The 21,050-nt window shown below is 45.6% G+C and overlaps 1 long non-coding RNA gene across 1 annotated transcript; it reads right to left on the bottom strand.

Annotated features, from left to right (window-relative positions):
• Positions 1-239: 239 nt before the first annotated feature.
• LOC116435739 lies at positions 240-20,320 on the bottom strand. Its single transcript, XR_004236840.1, has 3 exons — positions 20,308-20,320; positions 12,770-12,775; positions 240-305 (listed from the first exon to the last, which is right to left on the bottom strand). It is a non-coding gene; the product is annotated as an uncharacterized LOC116435739 (long non-coding RNA).
• Between the last annotated feature and the right edge of the window lie 730 nt (positions 20,321-21,050).

The following is a 21,050-nucleotide window of genomic DNA, read 5'->3' as shown; positions in this document are numbered from 1 at the left end:
AACAACTCAGTGCCTCTTAGTCCTGGACAGAAAGCTGAGGTGAGAAAATCCTTCGGGCTGCAGTGAATGCCTTTAACTGAGCACTGGCTTTTAGGTGTCACTTCACCTCTGATGCACCTTTTTAGCTGCTGATTCTAAAGGTGAATATTTTATTGATTAATTAAGGTTGGAAAAGACCTTCAACTTCATCCAATCAGTCCTTGACCAAATCCCACCATGCCCAGTAAATCACGTTGGGAAGTGCCACATCCAGGCATTCCTTGGACTCCTCCAGGTATGGGGACTCCAGACCTCCATGGGCATCCCTTCACAATGTTTAACAACCCTTTTCCATGAAGAAACTCCTCCTGATGTCCAACCTGAACCTCCCCTGGCTCAATTTGAGGTTATTTCTCCTTGTGTTATCATTAGTTGGCTGTAAACCGGAATGGAAAAAGAAAATGCTTGTTGTACTGCCAGCACTGCTCTCCTGGGATGCAGCCCTCCGTGGGCAGGGCAGCTGGTGGCAGTGGCACATCCTGTGGGATGCTCAGCAGAGGCATCAGAGGTGTCGGGCAAGGAGCAGTTGGAGTGCTTGATGTTTGTCTTGGTGTCTGTGTGGAATGGGGTGTCCCAGTTGCATTTGCTTCGTGCAGTGTGTCCCTCCAGCTCTAGAAGAGTTCGTGGAATCATGGAATGGTTTGGATTGGAAGGGACCTTAAAACTCAGTCATTTCCAACCCCAGCACTTCCCACTATCCCAGGTTGCTCCAAGCCCCATCCAACCTGGCCTTGGGCACTTCCAGGGATCCAGGGGCAGCCACAGCTGCTCTGGGAATTCCAGCCCAGCCCCTCCCCACCCTCACAGGGAGGAATTTCTCCCTGTAAGTCCAGCAGTGCTTCAATGTAATTCAGGAAGGCTCGAACCACGTGGGCATTGGAGAACTTCTGAACTTTTCCTGGGTGTGGACACTGGACCTGTCCTGCTGGTGAAAGGATTTGGGATTTTCCCTGCCCTTCCCCTTGGCTGGAATGCCCCGACCTGCTCCGTGTTTGTGCAGTTTTGCTGTGGCTTCACCCCAGGGCTGAACTTCAGCCGAGCGCTGAGGTTCCCTCTGAAACACTTCGTGACTCCATTAGGGATGAAAAAACAAGATTGATGTTATATTAATGGAAAATCTGGGAGCTAAGTTTTATTTCCAAAGTGAAAAATCTGACTGTAGGTGAATCTGTTCCAGGGCTGTCCAGTCTGACTTATCTGAAAGGGAATCACTTATCAGCAAGGCAGGTGTTTTTCACTGGATTTCACTCCGGGTCCCTGAAAATCATTACTCATGACTGGAAATCTTGTTCCTGTGTTTTAAATTTTCCTTTTCCCCTCTTCTTCTTTTTTTTTCTCCCCTTCCTCTCAATTTCTGAAGCTGAGCAGCCAAACGTTGGGAATTACTGGTCTCTCAGAGACACGGAAGATTTTCAAATGGTTTTCATGTTTTTTGGAACAGTTTACATTTGGCTGATCTCTTTTAGTAGGAATTCTTGGATCCCCCCCCCCCTTTTTTCTCTTTGCAGTTATGAAAACCAGGTTTGCTGCCCAGGGGGAAGGGAGAGGAGCTGAGGAAAGCGAGGCCGGGAAGCAGAAGATGAATTTATTCTGACTTTATCTTTATTTCATTCTCCCGAGTTAAATTCTACACTGCTTCTCCGTGGCCAGCTGGTTTTAATCATTCCAAGAGAACACTATTTATTAAGTGTCTGTTTCAGGCAGTGTCAAATCCTTCAGCTCCTGCTCTATTCTCCATTGTAAGCAGGAACATCAGTAGCCCAGGTGGGCTTTGAATAGCTTTGGAAAGTAGGGAGGTGAGAATCTATTTATTACTTACTGTAGATCTCAGTAGACAGAGACTCCAATTAAGGCAGGAAGCTGACACACTTTGCCAACTCCTTCCCAGCAGAGGATGCAAAATGAGGGAATAAAAAATTAAATAAAATACCCCAAACTTCTCTGCGTTCTCTCCCACAGCCTGGGACTGTAATTCCTCTGTGCTTTGCTTTTTTCTTGCCTCCTTTTGTGCACAATGAATGCAGAAAGCAGTGGGGGAGTTGGTTTTGTTGGGCTGATGAGCACGGGTGATGCTCAGGGGTGGAAAAGTCCACGAGCCAGTGGATAACCTTCAAATTCTTTTATTACAGGACTTGATCCCCCTTTATCCCTGTGCCTGAAGTAAATTAATTTACACTTCTGAAACTGATAATTGACATCGTTGTAACTCCATTGTAACTTACGATCACGATCAGATTTACAGTATCTCATTTTAGAGCATCAAATAACATTTTCTGTTCCTATTTAGCCAATGTCTGCATTCAAATCCACAGACGAAGTCTAAGATATCAAAGGCCAGATTATTTATTATTTGTAGCAACAAATAATAATTATTATTATATAATTATAATTATAATTAAAAATAATTATTTGTAGCAACAAATGTGTGGATTGTAAATACACTCAAGAGCAGGAGGAAAGTAAAAAAAATAAATAAAAATTTGCTGATTTTTTCTTGTGTCTGCTGACATCTAATTCAGAGATCACAGAATCTGCAGCAGCTCTGGTAATTCCTGATTTCCTTCTCATGAATCCCAGTTCAGCCGTAGGAGTATCAGCCCAAGGTAGGTCCTGTAATCTCATTTAAAACAATTTGACTGGTAGAAATAAAGTTTTTTTTTAAATAAATTATTGTTTTGTGTAATGCAGGTGTAACTGGAATTTCCACATTTGACATACCTGCTTTCATGCTAAAGCTGGTTAAATCTAGAAGTTCTTTTCATGCTCATTTTTATTGCAACTTTGATTTTTCTATAGCATTTCACCCTCTGTTAAACTGCTTTGAAAACAAAGCAGAATAAAACAGGGAAGGGAAAAAAAAGAAAAGAAGAAAGAGAAAAAAACCCACCCATCATCAAAATTTCCAACTCTGGATGTTTTCCAGTAAACTATTCCTGAATGAAAACAGTGTTCTGTCTGCAGTGTAACGCTGGCTCTAATGGAGATAAATCAGAGCATTCAGTTACTCCACAGAAATCTTTGCAGGCGAGGGAAAAACCCCAAAGAAAAGAATGATCCTGATCATTAGCATTTATTTAGCAGCTCAGGAGGAATTTGTGTCTGTTGAAGCACAAAGTGCAGCTGCTGGTGCTCGAGGAGGAAAAACTCTCCTTGTACTTTTTTATTCTCTTTTTTCTGGAAAACTCGCAGGGCTGTAAATTATTTGCATTAAGCCCTAACCCTGCATTCTGGTGCAATACAAAATAGTTTTTATTTCTTCTCCCTACCTCCTTCCAGCTCGTCCAAAAAGCCTTTTCTTCTATCAAAAATAAATTCAAGATGCTGCATTAGGAGATTTTTGAAGCCTTTTCCCACACCTACACTTGGGTAGTTCCTTTCTGCACCTGTTGTTCAAACATTATTTCAAGGATAAGTCCTTGGCTCGGGATTTGAAGCTCTCCCAAGCTTTGAAATGCTTCAAATTCAGCTACAATTTTTTCTGCCATTGGCGTCAATCTGTGAAATAAATACATAAAAACATTGAAAGCTGTAGAAAGAGCGGCAGGAAAATAAAAGAACCGGGGAATCATGGAATGGTTTGGGTTGGAAGGGACCTTAAAATCATCCAGTTCCAACCCCAAGATATTCCCAGGCTGCTCCAGCCTGGCCTTGGACACTTCCAGGGGCAGCCACAGCTCCTCTGGGAATTCCATCCCAGCCCCTCCCCACCCTCACACGGAGGAATTTTTTCCATCTATCTGACCACAATTTCCCCTCTTTCAAACAAATTCACAGAAAGAGTTGCAGGGGCTGAGTAAAACAGATGCTGATTTTTTTTTTTTTTTTGAGACATTTAAATAACTTTTGATTCCATTTCAAATTGGTATTGATAATATTGGGAATTATTATCTTTTAAAGCACATTGGAGGCAATTTTTAATCAGTTTATGGGGTGACTGCGCTGAAGTCATTGGGGCTGCAGCCACTGGGTGTAGACTGGGAGTAAGCTGGCTCTGCAGAGTCAGGTGTAATCTGATTTTGGGGCACTTAAAGGACTGCTGACTCCCAGAAACTTCTGTAGGAGTTGAAAATGAGCCCAGTGGTTTTACTGGGAATTCTCTCTGTGACGGATCCCCAGCTGGATCTGTTTGAGCATCATTTGAGAGCCAAACATTTTAATGCAACCCATTTTGGGGGTGTTTCGTTCAGGGAGGGCTGACGTGGTCCAGCACCACAACGATACAGGAATTACCAAAACCCACCAGCACATGGAGAGGACTTCATTGTTCACACACATCTCCTGCCCTGGACATTTCTGCAACCTTGTGTCATTCTGCAGCATATCCTCTTCAGATTAGCAGCAATTCATCATTAATCCATTTGAATAATACTTTATTTTTTTTTCCAACGGAAAGAGACAGAAAACATCTGCATATTGAGTAATATTAGCTGCAGTTTGTGTCTCAAGTGAGCCTAACTGACAACCCTCATTTGTTATGACTGTGGAGGCTTAATTGGGTTGACGTAGGATTTGGACTTTATGAAAGGAGAAACAGTTTGAAAATGTTTTCTCCCCCCCAAAAAACCCACAACAAAACACTTTTAGAGAGGGAAAGAGTGGGGAGAGGAACAGGGGAGGAGAGAAAAAACGACTGAATATGTAAAATAACAACGCTGAGATGTCGTGGTAAGGCCCAAGCATTCAGGAGGTGTTTTAATAACGATGCTTAAACGAGGGATTAGTTATTAAGCCATATGGTTTGGATTACAGCTCTCATCTTTTGTTTCCTGCTTATGCTGTCAGGCATTAATGTGATTGTTTTGATTCTTTAATGCCTTAATGCATCATTCCTCCCCGTGCATTAGGATAATAACTTTGGTCCTCCAAAGGGCAGCGCTGCCATTCATTACTCTTCTGGTTTTTGGCTGACCAGGGATGTGGAAATGACTTGGAAAATATTCCATGTTCCAGCGTTTCTGGAGCCAGCACGGGGAGATCACCCAGGAAACCTGAAGGGCATTAAAAGCTCCTCTGTTGCTGTGCTGGTGACACTCATGTCATGCCCAAGCTGGCCTCCCCCAGGCAGGGCGAAGCCCTCCTGCTCCAAGGGAGTGGGATTTGGGCTCAGCTCTGCACCGGGTTCCAGGTGGTTCTTCATGGAACTTCAGAAAAAGAATGTGTTCAAATTGGAATTTCTTACTGTTCGGGCAAGGGACTGCATCTGTGTGTGTGCAGAGTGTGGTTCTGTAGCAAAACACATCTTTTATTCATTAATAGAAGTCACTTTTTGGGTGAATCACAGCAGTAACCACCCACCAGCAGAGGCTGGTTCTGATCTGCTGTTGCTCAGAAGCTCTGGAGCCAAAGTGCTCCGTGAAGCTGGATTTTACAGAGCGTTTACAAAGCTCTGGTTCCCTGCCCTTTCCCCAGATGAGAGCTGGGGTGTCCAGTAAAATGGTCATCTCGGAGGCTGGGAATTGTCCTTATTCCACCCTTCACAGCGTAAGACTTTCAGTGTATCCAAGCAGAGGCAATTGTGAAGCTGATTTCATAAGGAAGAGTTTATTTTTTTATATTCTAATAAATCAGGGCAGCAGTGAAACAGGCAGCTTTATTTTTTAGGGTCTGCTGTGAAGGCTTGACCTTGCAATGATAGAGTTTTGATAAATTCTAAGAGTTTTGATTAAATGATTAAGTTTGAGTGCCTGTGTATGTGGACAGAGCAAACAGGCAAAACAGACACACACAAAATACTAAATCATAAACAGTCCTCAGCAACTGGCATTTGAAAAAATCAACACCTTTTCTTCAGGGCCATTTGGACATATTTTTCTAATGGGCTCATTCCCATTTTTTCCTTCTGAACCCCCCCCTGCAGTTTCCCATGGTGCTAAAGCTCCACCAGCCAAGGTTCTGGGGCAGCAGTGAGGCAGCGACTCCCAGGTGAAATGTGTAAATCACCCAGAATCCAGGGGGATGGAAGGTGGTGCATCAGCGTGAGATTGTTGTCATTCTCTGGTCACCCCAATTTATCCAGCAGGAAGAGCAGAGGCAGCAAGGTGGAAGGAGGATGAAAGGTGTGACGGGCTGCTCACAACATTCAAATGCCCGCTGAGCGCCGGGAGCTGCTCTGTATTCCACATGTCACTGCAGCACTGCTGTGATGGGCTGCACTGGAGGAAGTGTCAATATGAAAGACAAGTCAATGATTTAAGTACAGGAAATACCCAGTAGTGTTGGCCACAGGCTGGAATTTAAACACACAGCAGTTCACAGGCTGGGAAGGGCCGGGATCGGCGTTTCGGGGAGGTGGAGGTGGGAGAGGTGTTTTACCAGGGTGGTCATCCAGACGTTGTTGGCTTTGGGTGTTTTGGGGCAGAGGGTGTTGAGGATTTTTTGCTTTCTTCTTCTCACAGGATGTTTCTGGCGTGTCCGTGAGCAAATTGGGTGTGTTGTGTGCAGGAATGCAACAGACTTGGAGACACTTTGAGGAACTGAAGCTGAAGAATTCAGCCTGGGGAGCAGAAGATGAGCCTGGGGCAGAAAATACAATGTCTTGTTGGGCCCAGAAATTGTATGTGCTCAGTTCAAAGGGGAAAAAAGTGGATTCCTGTATTTTGTTGTGTCAGTCCCTGTTGCTTGGCAGAACAATATCCTTTCACTCAGAGCAGCAGGGGTGAAGATGCTTTTAGGATGGAGAAGTGCAGAACTTTTTGAGGACAATCTACATTGCCTCCTTGCCCTTGAGCCTGATTTAGAGCCCAGCAGTCCTTTCCCAGGGAGTGTTTGTGCTGATCCTTGGAGTGGTTGTGCAAAATCTGTGGTGTATGAGGGGAAAAAATCACCATAACTGAAAAAATACCTCATTTTTCTTCATAATGGAAATAATTCAGCAAATCCTGATGTGATACAGAAGTGTTATCTCCAAAGCAAAGGAAGGCAGGCGGGAAGCTCTCTCTCAGACAGGGTTATTTGAATTCTCTTCAGGCTCCTCAGGATTACAGGAGGGGAGGCTGGGATTTGGGAGAGGAGAGGGTGAAGGCAGCCCCAGAAGCACAAGCTGAAGGATGGTTTTCCAGTTGGGAATAAGGACTTGCTCCCTCCCCAGCCCCTTTCCCGCGGCTCCTCAGCTCTGCAGAGCGTTTCATTCCCCAAAGCTCCACATCCTTCCCACCCCCAGAATTGAACTGTGCACAGCGTGGGCAGCATGGGGGGGGATTCAAGGCTCCCTCCCCCAGAAATCCAGACCTGGCTGTCTAAAGGAACACCTCCACCCATGGCATGTGGCATGTGGCATGTGGCATGTGGCATGTGGCATGTGGCATGAGTCTGGGGTGGTTTGCTCCACACTGAGCATTGAGTCATCTCCCACACTGGCCATGCCTGGCCGAGCCCCTGAGAGGAGCGCTCAGGCTCTGGTGGCTGCTGAATTAAACAATGAGAAATATATGCCAACTCTTTCCATTTGCTTATTAATAGGTTCTGTGTCTCGTGCTCCAAGGGGATTGTCCTTGCGTTGGAATTGCTGGCGGGGAAGCATTCAAGCGTTCAGTGCCCGTAAATGGAGAAAAATGGGGAAGGAGAGGAGAGGGTTTCAGGGAAGGTTGAAGTGTGGCTTCAGAAATGTGAGACTTTGCAGAAATAGGGATGCTCTGGTTTCCAGGAACTTGGTTTAAATGCTCGGGGTCTTTATAAATCAAGGACTATCTGTAAATCCTGTGATTTCCTGACACCACGAGCAATCCCTTGGGCTGGAGCATCTGTGCATTGGTGGGACACTCCGCTGTGAAATTCTTTGTTTAGATGAGCAGGTTCAGTGTGATATTGTAGGAAGGCAGGACTAAATATTTTATCCTCTTCCCAAATGTCCAGTGACTTGTGAATATGGGAAATATTTGTGAATGCAGACATGAGTTTTGAGCTCCTCATTCACTTTAAATCCTTGGTTTCCAGTAAATCCTTTAGGATTTGAAAATCTCAGCTTTGTGGTGGTTTTTTCCCCAGAAATTCCTGGTGGTTTAACAAATAGTTATTTGTTCCTGTTAAGATCACTGCAGTTTCAGCGTTTAAAAGGCTGATTTCAGTCCATCCGTAACCTTTTCTAATGGAGTTGTAGGACAATTTGGGTGGAAAGGATGTGTGGAGGTCGTTGCTCCAATCCCCCACTCCAGGCTGGGCTGCTTTTGAGTTGGATCCTGTTGTTCACAGCCAATAAACAGATTTAGACCAAAGGAAAATAAATCAGGCACAAACCTCAAATGGGTGGAAATTTGGAAGTGCTTATGTGTTCCATTTTCAACAGCGATTTTGGAGATTCAATTCCATTGTCTCTCACTGTTTGGGGTTTTTTTGCCCCAGTTTTTCAAGGACGCTGTTAACTTGACCATTTTGGAACCCAAAAATTCATTTTCTTTGGAAAATGGAACACAGGCTCCCAGTCTACACAGACTTTAACTCCACATTAATGAGGTGATTTCCTTCAATTAAATTGTTGAAATTCCTCACATGAGCATGGCCACAATCTCTGGACGATGGTTCTAAATTAGCAGATAAATGGGTAAACTCGGAGCTGATGAGTTTTAGGTGCCAAAGAGTGGTTTCAGATCTTGAATGAAGAGTGGTAAGGGGTGAAGGGATGCAGGACTGGCTTTATGGTTTTCCAACATGTTCTTGCACAATTTTCTCATGGCAAAATGCGTGCAGGAAATGCTGGGCAGGTGTGTCAGTAATTTCATTTCATCCTGGTGCTGTGTAAGTGGCTCAGGGATTTTGTGTGCACGGGATTTATGTGAATATGTGAAGTTTTTATGGAGGGAGGGTTTGATTCACACTGGAAACCCAAACATTTGGGTTTGGTGATTCTGGTGGCCCCCTCCCAGCTGAGCAGATTCTGTGGTTTTGCATCCAGGTGATTGTTCACATTTCCTTTAATTTGCTGTGTTGGGCACCCATGGGCCAAATGACACCAACTGGGCAAACCCAGCATCCCATTCCTGATATTCCATCGGAAAACCAGTGACACCTCCCAGCGCAGGCACTCCAACGAGTTAATTAAGGAAGAATTGTCTATGATTTCATCTCACCTTATATTTCCACCCCCACCCCTGTGCAGCGGAGCTGCCTCTTGCCCCCCGTGCCAGGATGATTAATGGGGGGAGCACAACGAGGTCAATTAGCTGGGTCAGTTTGGAGCTGAGAGGTGCAGAGTGTTTCTTTATTGAACGCTGCATTCACACTCCAGCCCCTGACCTGGGCTCTGGTGATTTATTACAGGGGCAGTGTTTTGATCACTTACCTTCAGTACCTTACCTTGGCTCCAGAAATCAGCTTTTCACTGTCAATTAGAGGCCGGGAAAAGAAATCCTTTCAAAATCTGAAATGTGAGTCCCGAGGAAAGGGATGGGGAGCCTGAGGATGCTTTTCAAAACTGTCTTTGTAAGTAACAAAGAAATTAGATTGGGTTCTCTCTATCTCAGAGAGAAAAATTCATCCATAGCTGAAATTTTACAGCATTTTTCCCCACTGAGCTGAAACAGAGGAACCAAATCTGTCCTAACAAATTTGGAAGAGCTGCCAGGGAAAAAGCCCTGCACTTAACATTTATATGGATTTGTGGTGGAAGTCACAGGAGAACAGCTCCTGCTATTTTTGAAGGGCTAAAAAGCTCTCACATGTGGAGAGAAGGTGTTTATTAATGAATTTGAGCAGTTTTGAGGCCTCTTTCACCAGAGGATGCTGAACTGAAGCTTTTGATGGTGGAGTTGGGGAAACAAATCACTGCGGGTCCTCCTTGGAGTGGTCAGACTGGGATATACAGGGGTAGGCTTGGAGAAAAGAGGAACTGAGGCGCCAGGCAAAGTGTTTGGGGTTTTTTGGGGTTTTTTTTTGGGAGCGTTGATTTGTTTTGGAGCTTTTTTGCAGTTGTAGGGTTGTTTTTTTTGTTGGTGGGTTTTTTTGTTTGGGTTTTTTTTGTTTGTTTTTTTGGCGGGTTTTGTTTGTTGGTCTTGTTGGGGTTTTTTTTGTAGCCCAAATTTTTATTTTTATCTCCTTATTACCTCAATCACCTTCTCAACCCTTTGCCTCACGGTCTCACCCCTTGATTTATGAAGCATTTGCTTTTTCTTGTTGCAAGGTGCCTGTACAGTATGGGCAGAGCCTCTCCTGTGTCCCAGAACAAAATAAACCCAATATCACTAAAAACACAGATTAAAGATGCCTTTCATGTGAACTTCCTCAAAGATTTCTCAAGTACAGTGAAACCAATTCAGATTCATCTGAGGTGTAACACAGGAGTAAAATCCTCTCAGCTCTGGACAAGTAATTTTATATTTCAAGATACAATAGTGTGATTCCACCTGCATCTCCATGGCATTTAATGGTGAATTATTTCCTCTTCTAGACTTCTCTTAAGCTTTTACTGCTGTTGCAGGATTTAAAATGCGAGCATATAAGAAAAGAAAATGTATTAAACCTTCACCTGTCCTTTTAGATTGTGGAGTAATTTCCATGGCATCCCATTCTATTCCTATACCCTGCTGTTGACTCAGTGCCTATTAATTTTTATAAGACTCTCTCCATCAGGCTTTGTAAGGGAGACACAGATATTTAGTCCCTGGTCTGGTAAATTTTAATGACAATTTTGCATGCTTGACTTAATTCCTATTTTTTGTGTCCCAGTTGTGCCTCTCCCTCACCTTGTTCCTTTAGGGCTTCATTCTTGTCTTTTGAGGCTGAGCCAAGAACACACTTAAGCATCTTCTCCCTCAAATTTATCAGAGAGGATTTTTCCAAGGTGAGTTGGTCCCCAAATCTCTCTGGATTCCAGAGGGAGCCGAATCTCAGCTGCCCTCCTTGCCTTCCACACCAGAACGGTGACACAGGGACTGAAAGAGCTGCAAAACAGGACGAGAAAACATCTCTTAGCACTGCTTGACACCTTTTGGATCTTGCATTAAATCCCACACGCTGAAACAGTGGAAAAGGAGACGATTTCCCATTACTTTCTGTACAAAGAAGAATGCAATGAAACAATGATGGTGTTTTTTCTCCTGCTCACTCTAAACAGGGGAGAATGAGGAGAGAACGAAGGTTCTTAAGCCACAACTGGTCTTCCCACATACCAACCAGTAGAAATGTGAGCCCAGGTTTCTGGTCCTCGATAAGCACTTCCATACCAGTTAAACACATCCCATCACTGCCTTTTGGCCCTGGGAGTCAGCTCCTTCCCTGCACTGTGGCTGGGGAGTTGTATATCAACAACAGGATTAATACAGGCTGTGGAGAAGCAGGATCTAGTCACAAATTGGTCCAAAATTCAATGAATTTGCCTCAGCTGTTAAACTCCTTCTGCCTCAGAGGTGACCTGAAACAGTATAAAAATTATAAATATTTTCTAATCCCCAAGTGCCTGTGGCTGTGCCAGCGTCCAGGCAGGTTTGTCCTTCCATTGGTAGCTGGAAAACCTGAGACAGCTCAATCCACCCAGGCCATGGACTCCTGGCTGGGAGCTGGGAATCTCGAGCTCCAGGGCTGGTTCCACACCCAATTCCCTCGTGACTCCGGGAAGCTGCTTTCCCCTCTCTGTATTTCCTTCCCCTCTCTTGCTCTTTGTTTGTTCCCAGAATCCCAGAATGATTTGGGAAGGGACCTCAAAGTCCAGCTCATTCCAAGCCCTGGGATGTTGCCTGATCAGAGCCTCAGAATTCAGCCGCAGTGGGAGAGCTGATTCCTAGCAGGATATTAGGAATGGAGTAGGAGTAAAGCCTGAGTAGTTTCCATCCCTTTAGAGTTATTTACTGCCTGAGTCGTAAAACACAGTCCTGGGCTTCCAGATAATCTCGTGTAATTGCTCTGCAAATAAAACTACCGCTTTTCCTTTCCAAAGAGCAGCTTGCAAGCCAAAATCCCAGATTATTAATCTATTTGTCCCCATTGTGGGCAAGATTAACTTGATAGAATGCTCCCCAAGCCCCTGCGTGCCCTCAGGACCTGACCCTACCTGGTTTTCTCCAGTGAATATTTACTTGGAAATGGTGTTGCAATTATAGCTTCTCATATTGGGAATGAAAGCTGCTGGAAATCAACAGAAAAAAAAAGCCCAAATAGTAAATAATGCCATAACGAATTTTCCGTTTCATGACATTCCTACAGAATTTCATTGAGGATTGGACCCAAACCATTGCATTCCCCAGGACACCCTGCAAACCCCATCCTTGAAATAACCCACGGAAATGATCTGATTTAAATCTTGGAGTGTTTCGAGGTGTATTTATAGAGGTCCCTTTTGGCTTTCTCCCCAGTAATCACTATAAAACTTTCCCTGAAGGGAACATGAATATATGTAAACCTTGGTGGGAGCAAGAAAATAAAAATAGAGCCATGAAGCAGATTTGCAGCAAATATCAACTCTTTTAACTCTCTTCAAGATGAATAAAGCAGCTGAGGAGCTGCTTCTCAGTTCAGGAAAAAAGGCTTCTCTCCTTTTCTAAGCTGCTTTTGCAGAGCTGCAAATGAATTTGGGGCTTATCCCTTGTTTTCTGAGTAGTCCTAATAAATTCAACTCTTTTCTTTGTGCGGGCACAGAGCAGGGTTGTGGTGGCTCCCAGTGATGCCTGAACATTGATTGTGCCTTGTTTTAAAATGGAGCCCCTGGGATGACTGGGAAGCCCTAACTGGGATGACTGGGAAGCCCTAACTGGGGGGCCAGGACGGGGGCACGGTGACATCGGAGCCCTGAGCCGGTGACAGGCACCCTGCTCTGCAGGGCTGACTCCCCTCACCCAGGGCTGCCCCCCTTGGCAGAAATCTCCTTTTAGGCCTGGGGAAGGGAGGTTTTCCATTCTGGGGACACCGTTCCAGCTCCTGGTATTGACCGGCCTTCCCAATAAAAGCAGGGCAGATTCCGTGGGATGAGTGGGATCGGATGGAATTCCACACCTGCTCCCGCTCCCTGTTAAGGCTTTTCTGTGCTTTTATTCACTCCCTTCTCCTCACATTAACCTGCTTCTATTTTTCAGCAAAAATTTTTAGATTTCAAGGCTTCCTTCAGCCTTAAAGTAATTCCACAAGCAAACACAAACTGCTAATGCGAACACAGAAGAAGGTTTTCTTTCTTTCATTATGACGTTGATAATGACCGTGATGATGATTATTTTTATTATTATTATTATTTGGTAGAAGGTGGTGAAAAAGGGAGAATTTGTCATTACTGTATAATTTAAAATTGCACAGCCTACAGCCCACAAAACAGAGCATGTAATTACACACTTACTAGAGGTAACAGCAGTGCTGATAATTATTCTTTACACAGGAGAATCTCGCTGATATCCCAGAGTCGGAAAGTGGGAACTACAATATCTTTAATACCATCCTTGGAGACCCTCATAAGCAGAGGAGAAGTATGAGGAGGCACACAGGGTCCAGAGCAATATCTTCATCGTGCTGGAATGTCAGGGGCTTTGCTACAGCACAAATCAATAGATCCAAGTACTTTTCTTTTTTTTCTTCTTTTTTTTTCTTTTTTTTTTTTAAGGTACAATAATTTTTTTTATGACCCAACCTCAGGAAAGTGCAGCGAAGGAAGAGGAGCAGCCCTGGAATGAAATGGTTTGAGTGGGAGCCATGGTGGTTTAGGAGAAGAGTGAGCTGAGATTTATTCATCCATTTATTTATTTATTTTTAAGGCATGTTCTGCTGCAGGAATTTTTAACCATTTCGGGGCTGTAACCTTAATATTTCTCAGGCATCAAAACCCCAATTATATCTCAACCATTTTTTTAAACTATTATTTTATATTCCTCTCTCTCACTGTTCTCTCTCAGCCTTTTTTTACCATTTTTGTCCCTTTGATTGAAATAATTCAGATTTCACCTTACCTTTGGCGTTTCTCTTGGTGCTTCCCAAACTGAGCTAGAAAACCACCTGGAGAATTTTTCCCATATCTAATATTTTTTTTTAGTAACTCATTGAGATCAGAGTGTGGCTTATGGGCTAAATATCCTCCCCTTTATTTCTGCTGAGTGCTGTTTTATTTTGTAAGCAATTCATTTGATTTTTAAGGAGTGAAATTCTATTTACTCCCCAAACTGTCCCATGTTTTACCAATTTGCTTTTCCCCAGCTGGTGCAAAGTGATGGGAATTTACCTGTCAGTGGTGAATATTAATGGAGGGAGGCTCTAAATCAATGTGTTCCTGTAGAGATGAGGGTTATAAAACAGACAAAAAACCTGGTGGCACCTGATTTTCCTGTGCTGTGGGGCCCAGTCAGGCTGAAGGTGTCTTAGAGGGCCCTCTGGGCTGCTCTAACTTAAGCCATCAAGTCAGGTCTGGTGTGGCTGCCCAAGGTGAGCTGATCCCGCTCCTCCTGGATGCTCCCAGCTCCAATCTGGGTCACGGTCACAGGGAGGCAACGGGAATAATGATGTGCACAGAGCACCTGGGGAGGAGTCAGGGGACAGAAAGTTAATTAAAAAAAGTATCTGCTCTTCATATCCGTGATAACAAATGTAAAATGGCATCCAGGTCTCAGCAGTCGGTTTAAAGGGGAAATGGAACCATTCGCGCGCCACCTCCACACGGGGCGACAGCTGGGAGCACCTGAGGGTGAGCTCGGGGCTTTCCCTCTGCCAGGGACTTTCCAAGAGCCTCTGTGAGGGACTGCCCAATGCCCTGGGCATCCCTAAACCTGTGGCTGTGGCTCTGCAGGACGTGGTTTAGTGGGGAGCACGGTGGCGGTGCAGGGTTGATGTTTGGACTCGATGAACTTAAGGGTCTTCTCCATCGTTAATGATCCTGTGATTCCATGGGAGGGAGAGAGAACAATGGTGAAAAGCCCTGTGTGTTCCTCTGCTTTGGGGTCCTGAGGGAGCAGCGGGAGGAGGTGGGAAGGTCTCAAGTGCTGGAATGCAGGAATTCTCCCTTCCAGTCCTGGTGCCAGCTCAGGATGCTCCTGTGCCAGTGCCAGTCACCCACCTGCAGCCTGCCTCAGGGTCAGTAATTCAGGTGATGTTCAGCACAAAGTGTTTCTTTTTTCATTAAAAACCCCCAAATCTATCTAATTCAAAGTGTCTTGCACCAGCTCCACAACTGTAAATGATTTAAAATAGCAAAACACCAGAGGAGGCCCAGCCTTGTAGGAATCGACTCAAATGACACTAATTTTTATTTGCTCCAAATCCTTGGTGTGGATAAAAACTTAAAGTAGCTGAACATTTTGACTCTTCACACTTAATAAAGTAGGATAAATGGACCTCTGGTAAAAAACCCAACTAATTTCTTGCAAGAATTTAGGACTTTTCTTGAGGTTTATTAATAGTGATAGATCCGAAATGAATCGGGGTCCTGGAAGCTGGAGCAATATATTTTATATATAAATTTTATATATGAGCTCAAACACACTGGAGTCCCTCAGAAACCTCATGTCTAGGGGGTAGTTCTGGTGTTCCTTCGTTTTGTGGTTTGCAGGACAGGTCGGAGATGCAGGATATTGAACATGGGAGCTCTGGATGCAGCTGGTGGCTCTGCTGGAGACTCCCGGGGTGACCTTGAGTCAACCACAAAACCTCTTTGGGCCTCAATTCTCTCATTTCAGGACTCAGATTAAAAAATCAGAGCAAAAATAAGCACTAAGTTATCTAAAATATTCTCTGGGCTGTGTAAACGTGTCATTTACCCTCTGCCTGTGCAGGGTCCAGCACAGAGGGAGAGGAATGAGCAGCACACAGGTGATAATAGTGGATTACCAATAATTAATTATTTATTAATAATAGATTCTTTCTCCTATGGTTTCTCCTATAATTTTCAAAAAAACCCCCAGAATTTCACGTCTCTCCTAATTGGCAGAGGCCAAATTATTACTGGAGAATTGAAGTGTCAAGGGGCGATGTGGGATTGGGATTGTGGGGTTCTGTGCAAGCTCCTTCTTTTAAAGCACAGGTGCAACTTCCCGTGACTTTGGAATTGTCGTGGTTTGGTTTTGAATGACAAAATTCTGGAGAACCTCGTGTTTTTCTTTGGAATGGTCCTCAGGAACATCCTGGGGCTTTTGAAAAAATAGTCAGGTGGTGCTTGGAGCTGGTTTGTGCTACCAAAATTAGAGCTGAGGTTCTGGCTGCTCTCAGCTTGGTGTTGAGCTGATAACGAGGTGTCTGGGGCACTTGGGGAGGTTGTGTGGGAAGGTGGCACATGGGAGGGCACCTGGTGGCACAAAAGAAGCTGTCTGGTGCACGTGGATGGGGAGCTTGGTGCCCAGGGGTCAGATGCCACCCCCAGGACCAGGTGGGGACACACAGGGGACATCACAGGCACGTTGGGAGCTCCATTCCCAGTGCTCTGGTGTGGAACTTCCACCTTGCTCCTGTTTTACATCTCCTGGAGCTGGAGCAGGAGGGAAGGGCCAGAACGAGTCCCGTGCTGAGGGCAGGAGCTGGGACAGGCCTTTTGTCCTGGGCTTCGTCACGTTTCAGAGTCGGACAAGCAGCTCCACTCAGGGTCTGTCCCTTGATAATTCTCCCTTCGTCATCCTGGACCCTGTGCATCCCCCCTGCAGCTCCATGGCTGAAGCTGATCCCTTTTTCCAGGGCTTCCCCTGAAGTCTGGTGCCAAGAGTGAGGGGCCATTTCCATATTAATGCCTGCAGACACCAGTGGTGGTGGCTGAGCTGATATCTCTCTTTGCGTTTGCAGCTGGATCATATCTGGTTTGTGATTCCCATGCCATACCCCTAATTATTATTATTTCACACTTCATAACATTTTGGTAAACAAAATGCTCTGGGGCTCCAAACTTATCTATTCCATTTTAGCCCAGAGGAAACTTCGCAGCCAGTTCCAACTTCGAACCCCCCAAATATGAATTTAGATTGGAAATTCTGACGGATCCTGCCCGGGATTGGTGCAGCCCTGATAGAATATTGTAAAACACCGACTTTGTTGCACGTTGAGAGGGGGGTGTTTTCTCCCCCCCTTCCTTTCTTTTGTGTAAATCTGTTTTCACCACAGGAGCACATGCTGTCTCTTCTGGCTACAACACTACTTACTAATTCATCGATTCATCTTTAATGAGGCCCCCTGCCAATGTTTAAATAGCATTCGGAACAAAGAAAAAGGCAACATTTCCAAAACAGCTGCTTCTCCCCAATCTTGACATCTCAGCCTTGCAGAATTTTTAAGTCAATTTTATTTTTTCTTTTTGTGTCCCCCGAAAGTTGGTAATTTATAATTTAGGTGTAGCGCTATAATTAATTGTTTGTGAGATGGAGTGAAATAGGAAGAGATGGGAATGGAATTAAAAAAAAAAGGAGTAAAGTTTCCCCCAGGCTGTTGCGAGACATGAAACCAACGCTGTGGTTTCTGTGGATCGCTCGGCATTGCAGATGGAGCAGTGGGAGATTCTCCTTGGCAGCCAAATCATTTGTTGTACGTGGCAAGTTGGTCCAAGGACATGACAGAGAAAAGTTTCCTCTCTTCCTACAGCTTCACTCTCCCTGGAAGTGTTCAAAAATTGTGGGGATGTGGCACTGGAGGATGTGATTTAGTGGTGAATGTGGTGGTGTTGGGTTGAAAGTTGGATTTGATGGTCTTAGAGGTCTTTTCCAACCCTTATAATTCCGTGATTCCGATAGTTCAACCCTTCTCAGGGCTGAGTTGGCTCCACAAACTGCTCCCACAGGGCTTTCTGTCACCTTGGTCCCTCCTGTCCTTATCCTGGATTCTCTTCTCTCGAGGAGTGGAGGATGATCAGAGGGATGCAGCGGCTCTGCAGGGAGCAAACGCTCGGGGAACTGGGATTGTTCAGCCTGGAGAAGAGAAGCTTTGGGGTGGCCTAACTGTGGCCTTCCAGGACCTGAAAGAGCCAACAGGAAAGATGGAAAGAGTTTCTACAAGGGCCTGGAGTACCAGGACAAGGGGGAATGGCTTCAAACTGCCAGAGGGTAGGGTGAGATGGGACATTCTTCCCTGTGAGGGTGGGGAGGGGCTGGGATGGAATTCCCAGAGGAGCTGTGGCTGCCCCTGGATCCCTGGAAGTGCCCAAGGCCAGGCTGGACAGGGTTTGGAGCAACCTGGGATAGTGGAAGGTGTCCCCGGGGGTGGAACAAGATGAGCTTTAAGGTCCCTTCCCAACCCAAACCATCCCAGGATTCCAGGATTCCATGAAAATTCTGCGTAATGGTTTCAGATCAGGAGTCTGCTCTCCTGAGCACTTGTATCACGCTGAGTTCTGAAACTCCTCCAAGTCCATGTACCACTTTCCAGGATTAACTTGGAACTTCTGGATGCTTCCCAAAATAGGAGCACTTCTTACATTCAGGTGCTGCCTGTCCCTGGTTCCCCCTCTGGACTCTCTCCAGCAGCTCCAGTCCAACCCCCAGCATTTAACACAGCCAAGGAAAATCATCCCCATGTTGATGGGACATTCGAGGATGAACTGCACGGGTGTGCCTGGACCTGCTGTGGGGGAGATCCCTGGAATTCCCCCAGAGGGTGCTGGGCGCTGCCCAGGCTCCCCAGGGAATGGGCACGGCCCCGAGGCTGCCAGAGCTCCAGGAGCGTTGGGACAGCGCTGCCAGGGATGCCCAGGGTGGGATTTTGGGGGTGTCTGTGCAGGGCCAGGAGCTGGATCGAGGATCCCTGTGGGTCCCTTCCAGCTCAGGACATTCCATGATTCTGTGATTGTCTTTTCCCCTGACCATGGCAGATGCAGGGAAATCAGTGAATATTTTCATGCCCACGTGCCATCCAAACTGCAAGGCCAATGTTGGCAAAGGAGCCCCAGGCAGAAGAGCGGAAGTCCTTGGACAAAAGAGGATATTTTCCACTTAAATTAATGTTGCACCCAATTTGGTTCCCCAAAAGGACATTTCTACATTAAATAACAGCAAAGTCCTGCAGCCTCAGCGTGCACATGCAGCAGACCTGTCTAGAAGGAAAAACAAAACAAAATGAAGGCAGTTTGGAGGCATTTCCTGGGAAAAAGATTCATGATTCTGTTTCCATGGAAGCGACAGCACATCCCAAGTGGCAGAGGGAGCTGACAGAGCGCGGCTGGGAGAGGGAAAGTGCCATCTCCTCCCTCCCAGCAGAGCAGGGGGGCAGAGCTGGGGGGAAATGGCTTCTAAAATCGAGACAGGGAAATCTGAGAGGACACATGGACATATGGTTACACGGGAGGTCTGGGGAGCTCGCTGATCTCAGCTCTGCCATAAACTTCCTGTGTCCCTTTGGGCAACTCACAGAAGACATCTTCCAGTTCCTGTGGAAATCAATAATTGATTTCATTGGGCACTAAATCAGAGCCTGAAACATCCTGGGCAGGGTTCAGGCTGGGTCCTTTGGCTCCCCATGGCTCAGGTCCAAGTCCGGCTTGGCTTTCCTGTTGATCTTCTGCTCTCCTTAGGAATGAAACACTCCCCATTTCCCATGGCTTCTGGTCTCCTCGAGGCAGGGGGTTTAATATCTGCCCCTCCAGAGCTTTACACAAAAACTGTTAAATCCTGTGCTGGCAGCTCCACAGGACTAAAGACACCGTCAGGGAAGCCTTTCCTTGCCTTTGGATCAGACACTTAAATTTGTCACTGTCCATTTTTTAAATTTTAGATATGGCATGATGAGTAGAAGTGTTAAAGAATGAGGGGGTGAGGAAGGGGAAGAAAATCACTTGAGTGTGTGCAAATATCATTGATGGCACTGAAAAGTCCCTCTCAGCACCTGTAACCAGACACATCCAGAAACAGGAGGACCCTGCTGTGCTCAGGGAGCAGGATCTGGGATTTGTTCCCTTTAGAAATGAAAGCCCAGCATAAAGGGACGGGAGAACATCAGACTGCAGCTTATTACAAATATCTCGTATATTGTTGTTGTAATCTTCCATGTTCTGCTTTCTAATTCCTCACTTCTTTTAACCTCAAAAAGTGTAGTTGGCTCAGGGGGATTTTTTTGGGAATGCTGTAGGGGCATAGAGAGCAGAGTACAAAAAATTCCTTTTCTTAAACAGAATTATTTTGGCTGAAGTTTAATTTGTCTCATATTTAAACTTAGCCTTTGCCCCCCGGGACAAAGACCGTGATGGAATCTCAGCCTTTCCTCTTCTCCACTGTTTGACTGAGTGACTTTTTGGAAAGCAGCAGGAGCTGGTGAGCTCAGGGCGCTGGTGGAATTCTCCAGCCTGTGCTGCACAGGAGAGGGAGTTAAATGATGGCACTGCTGGCCTTAAAATCCAGCGCATCATTCCACAGGCTCCTGGGCCCACGAGAGGAATTTTGCAGATCCCAAATAACAGCGGTGGGTTTGCACAAGGCCTGGCCACAAAACACCAGGTCTGGCTACCAGGACTTCCCACACAGCCAGAATCCAACCCTGCCTTTGGCCCTACACTGGCCAGTGCATTAATTAATACAGCTCCTGAATTTCGGTCCTCTTTCCAGGAGCTTGAACTGAACTGGAGTGCTTTAACTGGAGTTCCCAGAGCAGGAGCTGGGGTACAGGGCCATCCCCAGCAGGCAGGGCAGGGAGCTGCAGAGTCTGGGCTGTGGATGCTGCCGGGTTTTTATTTTTAATGGTTTCTGGCACTGCATTACACTGAGGTAAGTGCTTTGTTCTCCCTCAAGTGGCACTCAGCTCCCTGGGGTTTCCTTATGAATGCTGAAGGAGAATGTCCACTCGCTTTACTTCTGTTGTGTTTGTACTGTACAAGCTTTTGGCTGTCTTTGCCAAAGGAAAAGACAGGTTGCTGCTACTTAGAAGAAATATTTTTAATTGCATAGTATTGATTTTCTCTGTTCCTTGGTGGAACGTGTGCTCTGTTGCTGATGGATGCAGCAGAACGTGGGGCTGGTCTGTGTGGGTGGATCAGCTCCGAAATAACAAAATTGTGTTGGGGTTTAAACCCCTCCAGTTTTGGGGCAAGTTTCCCTGCATTTGAGCCACACAGAATTTGGCTTTCCATGATGGATTCAGTGAAATACACACAACTAAGCATTTCCCTCTTTCTGCACTTTCTGCACCAATATAAACCACAGCAGCCCCACATGCTGACG

This window comes from Corvus moneduloides, chromosome 27 (assembly GCF_009650955.1).
Source record: "Corvus moneduloides isolate bCorMon1 chromosome 27, bCorMon1.pri, whole genome shotgun sequence".
NCBI classification, from domain to species: domain Eukaryota; kingdom Metazoa; phylum Chordata; class Aves; order Passeriformes; family Corvidae; genus Corvus; species Corvus moneduloides.
The sequence above is the reverse complement of the archived record's forward strand: the minus strand, read 5'-3'. Positions and strand labels throughout refer to the sequence as shown.